A 13,168-nucleotide genomic window follows, 5' to 3' on the forward strand; every position below is an offset into this window, starting at 1 on the left:
TAGCTTGGCCTCAGATCAAGGACTGAGCAGTCAGTACTTGCTTGATATAGGACAACTGGTACCAACATTAATGCCAGGAGGCCTCAGAGGAGAGAGAATCCCTGAAGTCTGGGAGGATAAGCTGCTGAACCATCGCCTACACTTTCTCTCCCCCTCAGAGCCTCCCAGGATGTTTCTCCTCAGCTCTACTCCAGAGCCTTGACTGAAGCAAAAACGGGACTGTTCATAATTCATGAATAGACTTGATGAGTTTGCTTCTCATTCAAACTGCAGAAGACAATAAAAGATGTTTGACGGAAAATCCAATTAAGTATTCAAAGGATTACAAGGGCCAGGAGAGACCTGAATAGCTATTCCTTGGTCCTTCCTTGTTGCCATTTAAAATTCTGCTCAATGGCATGCAATAGCTATTTATTCTTTTGAATGTTTATTTCCTCAAATGCCAAGGCATCATCAAAGACTTTCCATGTGGCATACAGAAATCCCTTTGAATGTAACTTCTGTATTTATTCTCAAAAAGCTACCAACAATTAAAAATCTCCACAATTTCATTGGTATAAAATACAAAATGTCAAAAGCAGATCCAGACACACTTCCAGACTCTTCTTCTCTAAGCTTGTAACTGAAAGGACAAAGCAATTCAATAAAACTAAACACAGTAGCCGAGTGTAAAAACGATCCTATACCGTGCTGCTCTTTAAGGTTCCACCTACTGTCACCACCAAGTCCTAGGTACCTTTCTCCCACTGCCTCACCCTTGTTGATTTGTACTATTTAGCAGTTAGATTTGGAGACCAGTCCTTGGAATTGAATCCTTGACTTAGCTCTGCCACTTACCAATGATATGAATTGAAAGAAACTACATAGCCCTTCTGTGCCTATTTCCTCATCCACAATAATGAGGCTACTAATTATGACTACTTCATGGACTGTAGAAAATATTAAATTGTAGTAATAATTTAACAATGCATGTACAGTGTTCACGCAAGTCAGGATGTGACTGGTTATGCTTCAGTAATAAGACACTCCCAAAATCTTAACCCAGCAAAAGTTTATTTTTTATTCATGCTGCTTGTCCAATTTCGATCACTATCTTCTCTATACATGCTCATACAATGAAAAAAAGAATGGGGCAAAAGTCACATGACTTTTAAAGCTCTCACCCAAAAGTGACTCATATTGGTTTCACTAACATTTCATTGGTCGAAGCAAGTCACATAGCTATGCCTACTTTCATAGAGAGTGAGAAATACATATCATGAATCATGTACCTGGAAGGAGAGAAAAAGCAGCATTTTTGAACAGTCCTGATGGCTACCAAAACATTAGAACTTAAGTATTATTATTAATATCATCATCATCATCATCATCATCAACAACATCATCATGGAAAGTCAGGGATAGAAAGAATTAGCCTTCCACCACATCCCATTCACTTATTCACTCAATATTTATACTCAAAATTATTCAATATTTATTGAGGGCTCTTGTAAATGAAGAAATGTGTCCAGTTTTTGTCCCAGATTCTTGAGAGGGAGTTTCTAAACCCTCAGAATTTCTTAAGTATAGGAGAGTCTTTGTGATTGCTGGTGGGCCCTGAGACCACACCTGAATTTATATGAGGTGACACATGGTGAGGCCAGAAATAGTTTTAGGGTGGGGGATTGACTGTGCTGGGAAGACCAATCGTGTGATTAGAGGGTTGGGGTTTGGGGCCATCTGATATCAGCCCAAGTTCTGGGGAGGTGAAAGGGGGCCTGGAGACTGAGTTCAACCTCATGGCCATTGTCCAATGAATTATACCTATATAATGAAACCCCAGTAAAAACTCTAGACACTAAAGCTTGAGGGAGCCTTCCTGGTTGGTAATCATATATCAGTATGCTGTCAGGGTGTCATGTTCTGATTCCACAGGGAGAGGACACACAAGCTTCATGTTGGGGACTTTCCTGTCTCTCACACCATGGGTCTCTTCTTTTACCTGGTCCTGATTTGTGTCCTTTATGATAAAACCATAATCATAAGTATAGCTCTTTCCTGAGTTCTGTGAGTCATTCTAGTAAATTATCAAACTGAGGATAGTGGGAACCCTCAAATTTGTAGCCAGTTGGTAAGAAGAATGGGTGGCCCAGGGACCCTGCAGAGTCGCAGCTGGTATTGAAGTGAGGGCAGCTTTATTGGGGACTGTGCCCTTAACCTGTGAAGTCTGTACCAGTGCTAGGTAGTTAGCATCAGAATTGGCTTTCGAGGGCCTAATATATGCCTAACACTAGCAATAGGGAGGTTAATAAAATAAGCTCAGCATCTGCCCCCATACAACTTATAGTCAAGAAGAGGAGACATATATTAAAAACATAACAAATAAACAATACCTAATAGGAATGCCACCTCAAACTGAGTCCTTTTCATGAAAAGAGATAGACGTAGCGAAAAAGAAACACTGGCTACAAACTGGGGGCTCTGAGGCTAAATTTTACCCAAAGATGTGATTTTTTTTTTGATCCAAGGTTGTATTATCTATCAACCTTTGAAAAATCAGAAACTTCATTTAAAAAAAAAAAAAAACCCTAGATGTCTGGCTTCTCTTAAAATTGGGAGATTTAGCCACTCGAGATCTCAAGGTCCTGCTGGCACCTGCCCCTTTAGAGAAGCATGCATTCCCTCTTTGCCACAGTCCCCACCCAGCCACATTTGCTAAATCTGCTCACCGGGCAACCACAGGCATTGGAGCCCGTTGCCCCGCCCTGCCCCACCTCAACCAAGCTGTTGGCGCACATTCTGATTGAATTGAGATGACATGTAGCCAGAGCATTAGGAATTTTTTTTTACTCCCCAGGAGGTCATTCTTACATGCAGCGAGGGTTGAAAACCACTGTACTGGAGGCTTTTAAACAGGAGGACGACACTGTTTGATTTTGAAACCTCCGTAACACTACGTACTAATTATAAACATGGTTATGTTTCCCTCCTTCTAAGAAACAAGGCTTACCTGAAACTCTTTTGACCATAAACAACATTGGAAGGGCGATAGTGAATCCCATTACTGAGAACAAAGACACCCACAGTATCCAGAGAAATGTGCCCCTTTTTTCCCTCAAATTCAGAACACCTGTCGTGGTAGAAAGTGAGTCCACCGGGAATAGTAAACGCCAAGCGGTTCATAGTTAGCTGGTCCTACCCATACATGGGTGGGATGAGCGTGGCATCCAATTTTCTGTACTCTAGGGTATCCCACGTGCTCACCCCTCTTTTGGGCTGAGGAAGAAGTCTAGCCCCACAAATCTCTTAAATCTTCTTCTCCAGCCCTCTCCTCACCAGGGTCCTACCTCCTCTTTTTCTTCATCTTCATTTTGGGTGGTCAGTCATATCTTTCAATCACCTGAGGACTCAGAGAAAGCTTTTGGACCACCCAGGTGGAAGAGGAAGGAGGTAGATGAAGGAAAGCAGCCAGTGCTGATCTGATTCAAGACCAGTGGTTCTCGAAATGTCATCCCCAGACCAGGAGCATCAGCATCACCTGGGAAATTAGAAATGCAAATTCTTGGCCACCAACCCAGACCTGCTGAATCAGAAATTCTGGCGATGGAGCCTGGTGATCTGTGTTTTAACAAATTGTCCAAATGATTCTGATTCATAGAACAGGATTTTGGGAAGCACTGTTCAAAACAGTCACACATATTAACATCATCAAGAGAGATCACTTCTTACCACAATGTCTCTGTGTTATCATGCTATGAGAATATCTACCTCCTCTCACCTTTGAATTACACTAAAAGACCCCTTTCTGTTCTCTTACAGTCTCCACTACAGATGCCCCAAATCCTCACCTCCACAGGTAAGTAAAGGTAAGAATAAATCTAGCAAATCCATCATTTGTGTTTTTGTTTGTTTCTTTCTTCTTACCAACTTAGAATCATACTCTGTGTGCCTGTGTGTGTGTGTGAATGTGCATACAATAAAGTTTAATACACATGATGTTATATATCTATTGATCAAGATATTATCTTTTACATGTATACACATACATAATAGATATGACTTATTTTATGCCATTAAATATTCTTCAAAAAGCGTAATTTTGGGGGCGCCTCGGTGGCTCAGCCGGATAAGTATCCAGCTCTTGGTTTTGGCTCAGGTCATGATCTCACGGTTGTAGGATCGTGTAAGTCCTTTAATGCTAACGGGACAAATCTAGCTCACTCTCACTCTCTCTCTCTCAAATAAATAAATAAAATCTTTTTTTAAAAAGCATAATTTTTATAGAGGGAAAATACCCCATCTTATATGATATATTGTAATTTCTTGAGCCATTCATATTATTGGACAAGCTGTTTTCAATTCTTCTACAATAATAAATAATGCAGCAATAGACAGCCCTGCACATAAATCTTTGTCCACACCTTTGACTATTTTCTCAGGATAAATTGCTAGGGAATAAATAATTGGGTCAAAGGGAAAAAAAAACATTTCTTAATGTTAGGTACTCGGTGCCAAAATGCTTTCCAGAAAGTTTATATTAATTTTTCATCCCACAAAGAGTAAGAGTATTACTCTTTCACTGACACATGAAAATCGGGCCTAAAAACAATGACCTTAACATTGCAACATCAGAGCAATTCTCGGTTTGGGCACTTTTACCCCCAGGGGACACTTGGTGATGGCTGGAGACATTTTCGATTGTCATGACTGGTAGGATGGTACTGACAGCTACCTCCCTCCTGCTATCTAGTAGGTAGAAGCCAGGGATGCTGCTCAACAGGCCGTGATGGGCCAGACATCCCCCCACAACAGAGAATTATCCATCCCAAAATGTCAATAGCATCAAAATTGAGAATTCCTGCCCTAGAAGCATCCTCTTTAAAACTGCGACCCAAACAGGATGCTCTCTATCACCAGCATCATGCTCATTCTCCCGGAAGTCCTGACCTCTGTAATAAGAACAAAATATAAATAAAATGTAGAATTGATGACAAAATTATTGGTATTTCACAACACATAATTGCAGATTGAAAAAAAATAACAAACACAAGTGGATAAAAATAATAGCATGAATAGAAAATACTACCCTGCTTCTCAATAAAGAACTAACTAGCTGCCAGGTAAGCCTAACTGTATATCACTCCCATGTATTTACATATATATTGAGTCAAATATTAGGTCCCTGACATTATTCTAGGCACTAGAGATACAACCATGAATCAGAAACAACATCTCTTAGCTGACAGAGCTTACAAGTATAAGAAGACAGCAAAAAAAACCATGTAAACAAGTACACAATGTATTAGCTGGTGATAAATTCCACGGGAAAAAAAATAATAAAGCAGGGCACAGAAAAGAAAGAATTCTTAGAGGGGCTAAAGAGCAAGCTCTTAGAGCTATAAAGATTTTCGCTTTTACTCTGGGGGACTTCAGAGACCACTGGAGGATTTTAAGCAGAGCAATGACCTGTTGTGATTTTTCAAAGACAGCACAGCTAATGTGTAGAGAACAGACTCTTTCAGGGCAAAAGATGGAACCTGGTAACAAAGAGAAACAAAGGAGTAACCAGAGACACCTCTAGGTGGGGATCTGAAAGCCATTGTAAGGATTTGAATTTTACTCTGAAGGAGGTAGAAAAACCCCAGAGAGTTTTGAGCAAAGGTGTAACATGATCAGACTCAAATTTTAAAAGGAGCACTCTGGCTGTTGTGTGAAAAACGCTGTGTGGGCATGAGAGGCAAATGCGAAACAGCAGAGAATAAAAGTCCTTTAATGCTAATGGGACAAATCTAGCTCCTTCCCTCTTCCACATTTGTCCAGCTCATTCCTAGATGGTTCATTCAGATCAACAAGTAAGGAAACAACATGTTTTTCTTTCGCTTGGCAAGCAAATATTAAAAAAAAAAAAAAAAAAAAAAGCTTTCAAAAAAATTAAGTTGGAAAATTTCCTGTTTGCTTCATCTTGGCTTCATGGGACCACCTGGAAGTTTCTTTTGCACGAGGGAGGATAGAGTTAGTTGACTTTGGGACATTAGGGAAGAGTTCAATCTTGCAGCCAGAGTCAGCTGTCAGATTCTAAAGGCTGCCCTAACCATTCTTGGGGATGATGTGTTAGATTTGCTGACTGGAGGGATCTATACCCAAGGATTTTTAAAGAAGCAAAATCTTAGAAGTGCTCCCAGCTCTCACTGTTTCCCTTTCATTAATCCTTTCAACAGCGTCAGGCTCTGTGCATTAATGGTCCGGTCCTGATATGTCACCCAGACGAAAGGAGTCATAGTCTCCTCTAGATAGACACCTCAAGGTGATTCAAAGGTTCGAGGTTTCAGTAATGAGGAGAGAAGCCAAACCACAAAGGCTCCATCATTTCCAATTCACAGAAAAATGGGGACCCATGACCAAGCTGAGACTAACATTCCTTAATGATTCCTTCCAAGGACTTGGGATTTTCTTTGGCTTAACAGCCAACTTTGAGAAATGAAGACCAGGTTTATCCATTTACCACATTACATATTTTTTGTTTAGTGGTTCTCATCTTTCTGAGGGCTGTATTTGGTTAGCAGTGATTGGAGATGTAGTTTTATGGACAGACAAGTTGCTGTCACAAGTTAGGAACAAGGCACCATGGGAATATCCACAGGAACACAGAGCAGATGAGGGAAGGGCCTGAATCGTGAACTGGGACAAGGTAGGTACTAGGGGATGAGCCCTGAGTTCAGGACATGCCCCAGACTTGATGGAGATGGGGAGTCCAGGGAGGGGAGTAGGGAGGCAGTACGCACCCAGGTAGACACTCAGTCTTACATACTAGTCAACATGGAGAGTGGCCAGAAAAGCGAGGTCATAAGGAAACACATGTCATCCCCGTCTCAGCCCTGGGTATCTCAGATCCTAGGTCTGGTGGTCAACAGTGTATCTTAGAAGCATCTGGGACAGAGACACTGAACTGTGTACAGTTCTTGAAAGACGAGTGTTTCTGATATCTTGCAGTTTCTCAATGACTTTCCACTGAACCAGAGAGTGCTTGCATGAATGGATGGATGGGATGGATGGATGAATCTAGGTAAATGGCTTAATTTTAAGTGAGCAGATGGAAGAGCAGAAGCTACTAGCATATTTCCTTAATTGGTTTATCTCTAAACCTATATACAGGATCATTAGTGTCCTTGATTTTGACTTACTAGACAAGGCCAAGGGAGTCGATGTGATTCAGAGTCTGGCCTTAATGCTCTTTACAATACGATCGCATCAAACAAAAACAATCTTTCGGTGGATTCAAGGGCTTCTTTTATTCTTATTACAGCGTGGTATGATTTTCCTTTAAGGCCCTTAGAGCCACCAATAGCGATTTACTAGAGGGAAGAAGCAGAGGGAATTCTAATTCTAAAATCACAGGGAAGATGCTGAACTAACAGAATTCCTGGGTGCAGGGGTGGGAGAAGGGTGGATACCAGAATGAAAACAGAAAGGAGAAGAGAGAGTCAGAGAGCCTGCTTTGAGGGACAGCTCCTCACCTCCATTACAAAACAGATCTGGACTGTCTTCCACCCACCACTTCTGCCTACCCTTGCTTCTTAACCCACACCACTGGTCAGAGGCAAGCGGCAAGTCACCTGTCTGGAGATGGCTCATCAGAGAGTAATTTCGGAAGGCATAATGGTACTCATTTGCTAGTTCTTGTCCTTCATTTTTCTCTACATTTTTACTTACCTCTGAGCCAACTGGGCAACATGCTGTGCCCCAAACAAGCCACCTAACCTCCCACCTAGTTGTCTTTGCGGGTAACATTATCCCTACCTGTGAAGACCTTCTTCCTATCTTTCCCTTTTCAAACCTTGGTTGTTCCTTCAATCTTGCCTCCAACATACCTTCCTACCTCTGTGGTGCCTTCCAGGGAATTTGGTCCTTCCTTTGGACCCTAGTTGGCTCTTTCCTTAACAGTCTGATCTTAAAAAGCTGTGTAGTCTTCACTAGCTACTAGGAAATCATCTAATTTCAGACTTAACTTTATTATCTGTGAAATAGGGACGTCGCCTGCATTGCCTGACAAAACTGCTACAGTGAATGATATGTCTGGAGACACTATGCAAACTGTAAGATGCCTAGCAGTTAAGGTGAGGAATGTTCTAGGAACCCCTGCACCTTATAACCGTGGCTAGATAAGGACTTTTTTTTTTTTTAAGATTTATTTATTAATTTGAGAGAGAGAGAGCATAAACGGGAGGGGCAGAGAGAGAGGGAGAGAGAATCTGAGGCAGACTCTGTGCTGAGTGCAGAGCCCAACACGGGGCTGGGTCCTACAACCCTGAGATTACAACCTGAGCTGAAACCGAGTCAGAGGCTTAACGGACCGTGCCACCCAGGCACCCCCAGATAAGGACTTTTAAGTGTCCCAGACTCTGAAAAGATGATGACATTCCCCCAAAATAAAAAAAGAAAAACTATAAAAATAGAAGCAATAGTTAAGCTTAATATATGTTGTAAGTGTGACTAAAGTTGGAGGATGACTATTTTAATGCTTTCTCTTTTTGGAACATTAAATTCTGTTTTTTCTCTGCCTTTTCAGTTTGTTTTATATCTTGGCTTTGCTTCCTTCCTAAGTCTAATGATTATTTGGTGGTGCATTTTATCTCATCTACTAGACTGGGAGTTCCTTGAAGCCTCTGTCTTCGCTTGCACATAGCCAGCACTCAATAAATATTTGCTAAATTAAATTCCTCCTTTTGACGCTCTCCAGAAATTTCTCTTCTCTGTTAGCAGAAAAGCTCCACAAATAGTAGGAAGCATAAATGGTGCTGAGCAGTCACACCTCAATCACTCAACAGGAAATTATGAAAAGCAAAATGTATAATTCAGAACCCAAAACCATGGGCAATATAAACAAAATGAAAGAATCAAATCCATACCCTCAAAAAGTCTATGAGAGAGTTGGGAGGTTGGGGGAGAGAGACAGAACAAGAGAGTCAGGGGAAGAAGTAAGGAAAACATAACTGGGGAGGACTGGGAGGTCGATCAAGAATCTCTCAAGCAAATTCTTGAAAATATCAAGTTTTAAGGAAAAGAACTGCAATTTAGATTGAAATGGACTTGGAGGCTTCTTTCCTAACCCCCTATCTGAACATAAGCTCTTCCCCACATACAACAGAAGAACAGAGTGTGGGCACATGATTTAGGACAACCTCCATGATGTGGTGGCACCTCTCTGTCTCATCTCTGGGGCCATTCCTGCCTTCCGTCCCTGCTGATGCACGTTCCTAGAAAGAAGGTTATGACTCAGCAATTTTTGTAGCTGTATTCTGACCTAGAAATCCAAGGCATTTTGCTTTCCATGGAGACATACATGGATATTCTCAGTGGCCTCATTTCTTTCTCCTACTTTCTTTGAATATTTTTTTGCCTCTGGTCCTCCGTCATCAGCATTTTATCTGCCCAATGTGGTTCCTTCACTGTTCTTTCTCTGTGCTGTCCAGGCTTTTAGCAAAATGCATTCTCCTGGGGAGGCTACATATTCCAGAAGCTCAGACTCAGCAGTCAGGAGCTTCCCAGAGCTACCATGAAAAGGATAAACACATTTGGTTTTTTTTAAAATAAAATAAAATGAGAATCAATTTTGAACTGAAACATTACATTGGGGGGAAAAAAAGAAGAAGAAGAAAGGGGGGAAAAAAGCTTTGTTGCACTTATTTTAGCTTTTCATTTGCATTTCATCTTTGCTTTTCTATTTGGGGCAGAAACTCATGAGCACCATGGTTATGGGATGGCCTTTGTCATTGGAAACACTCTGTTGCTTATCAGCTGTGGGCCTCGGGGAAGCCACATCACCTCCTTAAGCTTTAGTTTCCTCTTCTGTAAAATGGGAATAACAGTGACATGACACAGAAAAACCATTTAGCCTGGTGTCATGCCATTTTCAACTTCCTCACACCCCTGTTGTTTTCCTGCACTCCCCAAATAAACTGCTTGTTCTGGAAATCTTGCCTCAAGACCTGCTTCTGGTGTGGAGAGAGACAGACATTAATAAGACATCTTGGAGTAATCTTCTTTGCTCAGACAGCAGTCACTAGAATGTTCTTCCCTAATTTATTCAATGGTCACCCCTGTTTTCCTACAGACATTGAAGGAAAAACAGACATTGAAGAGTCCAACTCTAGTCCAAAATCCTACGTGTGCTCTTTCGGACCTGACCACAGGCAGGCTCATGGGGCAAAGCTGTCCTCCCACACCAGCCTGGATGCACGATCTGGAGGGAGTTGCTGTGAAGGACCAGGTGCCAGCCGGTGGGCTGAGGCACATCTTTTTTCCTCGTCCAGGCGTCTCCATTTGGAGGCCTCATTACTGGGGGCCCTCCACTGATGCCTTTCTCAGGCACCTCTGGCACGACCACCTTATCTAATGGGCCTTGGAAACACTTTCTGACTCAATATTTAGGACTTTTCCACTCCTAACCCTACTCTCTCTCCTTCCCTGCAGGCCCCAGCTCCATAAAACAGTAGGAGCCTTTGTTCAGGGCTCCCCAGGAGTGAGATGATCCCCACATCTGACCCTCACCCAGGGACGCTTCATAAACAGAACGTTGGGGGATCTGGCACTTTTCCTGTTTCGCCTCTTGCTTTATACAATCACAGTACCTGATTAAAGGCTTCACTGCTGCTTTCATTTTGGCTTGGTGTTCAACTGACCACCTCAACGCTCGGAAGCTCAGCTCTTTCCGGCTCAACTCTTGACAGAGATCGTCCGCCTACAAAAAGGTCATCATAGGACTTTGTGGCCTGACAAAGGCAGGCCTCTTTTTATTCAGATCTGGCCTCGGAGACCCACTGGCATGAGGTCTAGATCTTCTAGAAAGGAAGAGAGGCAGGTCCCAAACACCACTCCTGGGGCTCTAAAGTTCAGCAAGTCCACCAGCGTAGGTCAGAGCTGTCCTGGACATGAGTACCCCAAAGAAGAACTTGACAGGAGTGCAGAAGGGAGTCTAGGAGTCTGTGCCTGGGATCCAAACTTAAACAGAGCCATAAGCCTAGGCAGACGGCTCAATCTGGAACAGCACATGGTCAACAGTGTAAGTCCTTCAGGAGCCAGTGGCACAGTATATTGGCGTCTGTTGGAGACCAATGGCTGAGCATGCAAGAACTGGGAGGCCAAGCAGACATGAGCACTGCCACTGGGCAGAGACTTCCTGAGCATGGGCACCATTCCAGCTGCAGGCACGGCGTGCACGCATCACACTAGGTGTACAACAACTGAAATGCAGGTTCTATTGAACTGAGGCAGTTCTAAGTGTAGGTGTATGTGTGCGCACACACGCATGCAAAAGTGCACATGCATCGAAGTGTGTGTATGTGTGTCTTCCGTTTTCATGACCAAACCCTGAGTGAGAGCATTAGCTTCCCGATTCTAAAGGCAGTGCCCTCTCCATTCTCTACGCTGCTTTCCAGGAAAGGCAATGTCAGTCACTGAGATTTTAGGACATAGCTGGGTTTGATGCAATTAACTATAAGGCTACAAATTCTGGACATGTTTTTCATTATATATTTTTTTTTAAGATCTTATTTATTTATTTATTTATTTGAGACAGAGAGAATGAGAGAGAGAGAGCACATGAGAGGGGGGAGGGTCAGAGGCAGAAGCAGGCTCCCTGCCTAGCAGGGAGCCCGATGCGGGACTCGATCCCGGGACCCCAGGATCATGACCTGAGCCGAAGGCAGTCGCCCAACCAACTGAGCCACCCAGGTGCCCTTCATTATATTTTTTATTTAGCTTTTTCCTTAGCACAGAAGTTTTATATCTTAATCATATAGATTTAATAAAAAGCAAGAAAAGCAGACTAAAAGTCCCCGATAATCTCACCATGCACAGATAACCACTGTTAACCATGTTTGTGAAATTATTTAGTATCTTCTTTTTTTTCCACAAGATTAGGATCACAGAGTATATGTTTATATAGATAAGGGAACACTGTAATCTGCTGTTATCAGTCCAAGTCCCAGCAGGAGGAGAAGATGTTCTTAAATTAAGATAATTTAAGAAGAGCTTAATAAAGGGCTATTTGCTTAGGTACTGGGCAAAGGTTCAGGAAAACAGGAGAGATAGTGCAGAGCCCCAGGGCTGATGACAGCAAGAAGAGGTTATCTCTGGGCCTGAAGACGTAGGACGGGGTGAGATTACCAGAACCCGAAGGCAGAGAGGGCTGACTGGAGAGGGACCCTGAGAAAGCCCGAGACTTTCAATCCAGAAACAGGGCCATACCATGGCAGCCACACAGGGAGGCAACAGAAGGAAGAAAGTCCCCAGCTCCCCTCTCCCTCCCTTCAGTCTCTGGCTATGCTCCCCAGTGACTGAACCCAACTGGGACCGAGAGGACAAAGGAGCCAGCAGCACAGACTAGGGGGCGGCAAACATTTTCTATAAAGAGCTGGACAACAAAGAGCTTAGTCTTTGTGGGCCATGTGGTCTCTGTCACAAATACTCAGACCTACAGGTGTAGCATAAAAACAGCCATCAACAATACCTAAACAAATGGATGGGACCAGATTTGGCCTGCAGGCCATAGTTTGCCAACCTCTGACGTGGACCATATGTGGCAGCCTCCCAGGCTGTGAAGCAAGGCAGAGAACACACGGAAGAGATCTAGAGGGGTTAGCGAAAGACACCCAGCCACTTGCCTCACTGGCTCAACAAACTGTGAACATTTCACCGTGTTCAAATCTTTTCTTCCTTAACCTTGTGGTAAGATAACTTTATTGGAAACAGGTGCAAGCTGGCCAAGCACAATTCAGCAAATAATACAGAAATAGTAGCTAAGCTAAGAAACTATCCAATTCTTTTCATTTATTTTACTGATTTATTTGTACCCCGTAATGTTGCAAAAAGGTCTTAAGGAGGCTTAAATATGCAGTATGAGTTGAAGTTAAATTGAAATAAATGAGCTTGTAGGAATTTACCTTGTAGATATAATCATTTATGTGCACGGGGCTTTACATATTCAATAAGAGTCAAATTAAACTAAAAATAAATGAGTGAACTTGTAGGAATTTACCCTGTGGATATAAGCATGTATGTGCACAAAGACATATAGAAAAGATATTCATTTCTGCATTGCCCTTGATAATAAAAAAAAAACTGAAATGATCTAAATCAATTGGGAAATAGCTAAATAATTTAAAACTTATCCATAGAATGGATACTTTCA

The sequence above is a fragment of the Mirounga angustirostris genome, unplaced genomic scaffold (genome assembly GCF_029215605.1).
Source record: "Mirounga angustirostris isolate CCGP_5_RB_7025 unplaced genomic scaffold, mMirAng1.0.hap1 SCAF_1, whole genome shotgun sequence".
Taxonomy (NCBI): domain Eukaryota; kingdom Metazoa; phylum Chordata; class Mammalia; order Carnivora; family Phocidae; genus Mirounga; species Mirounga angustirostris.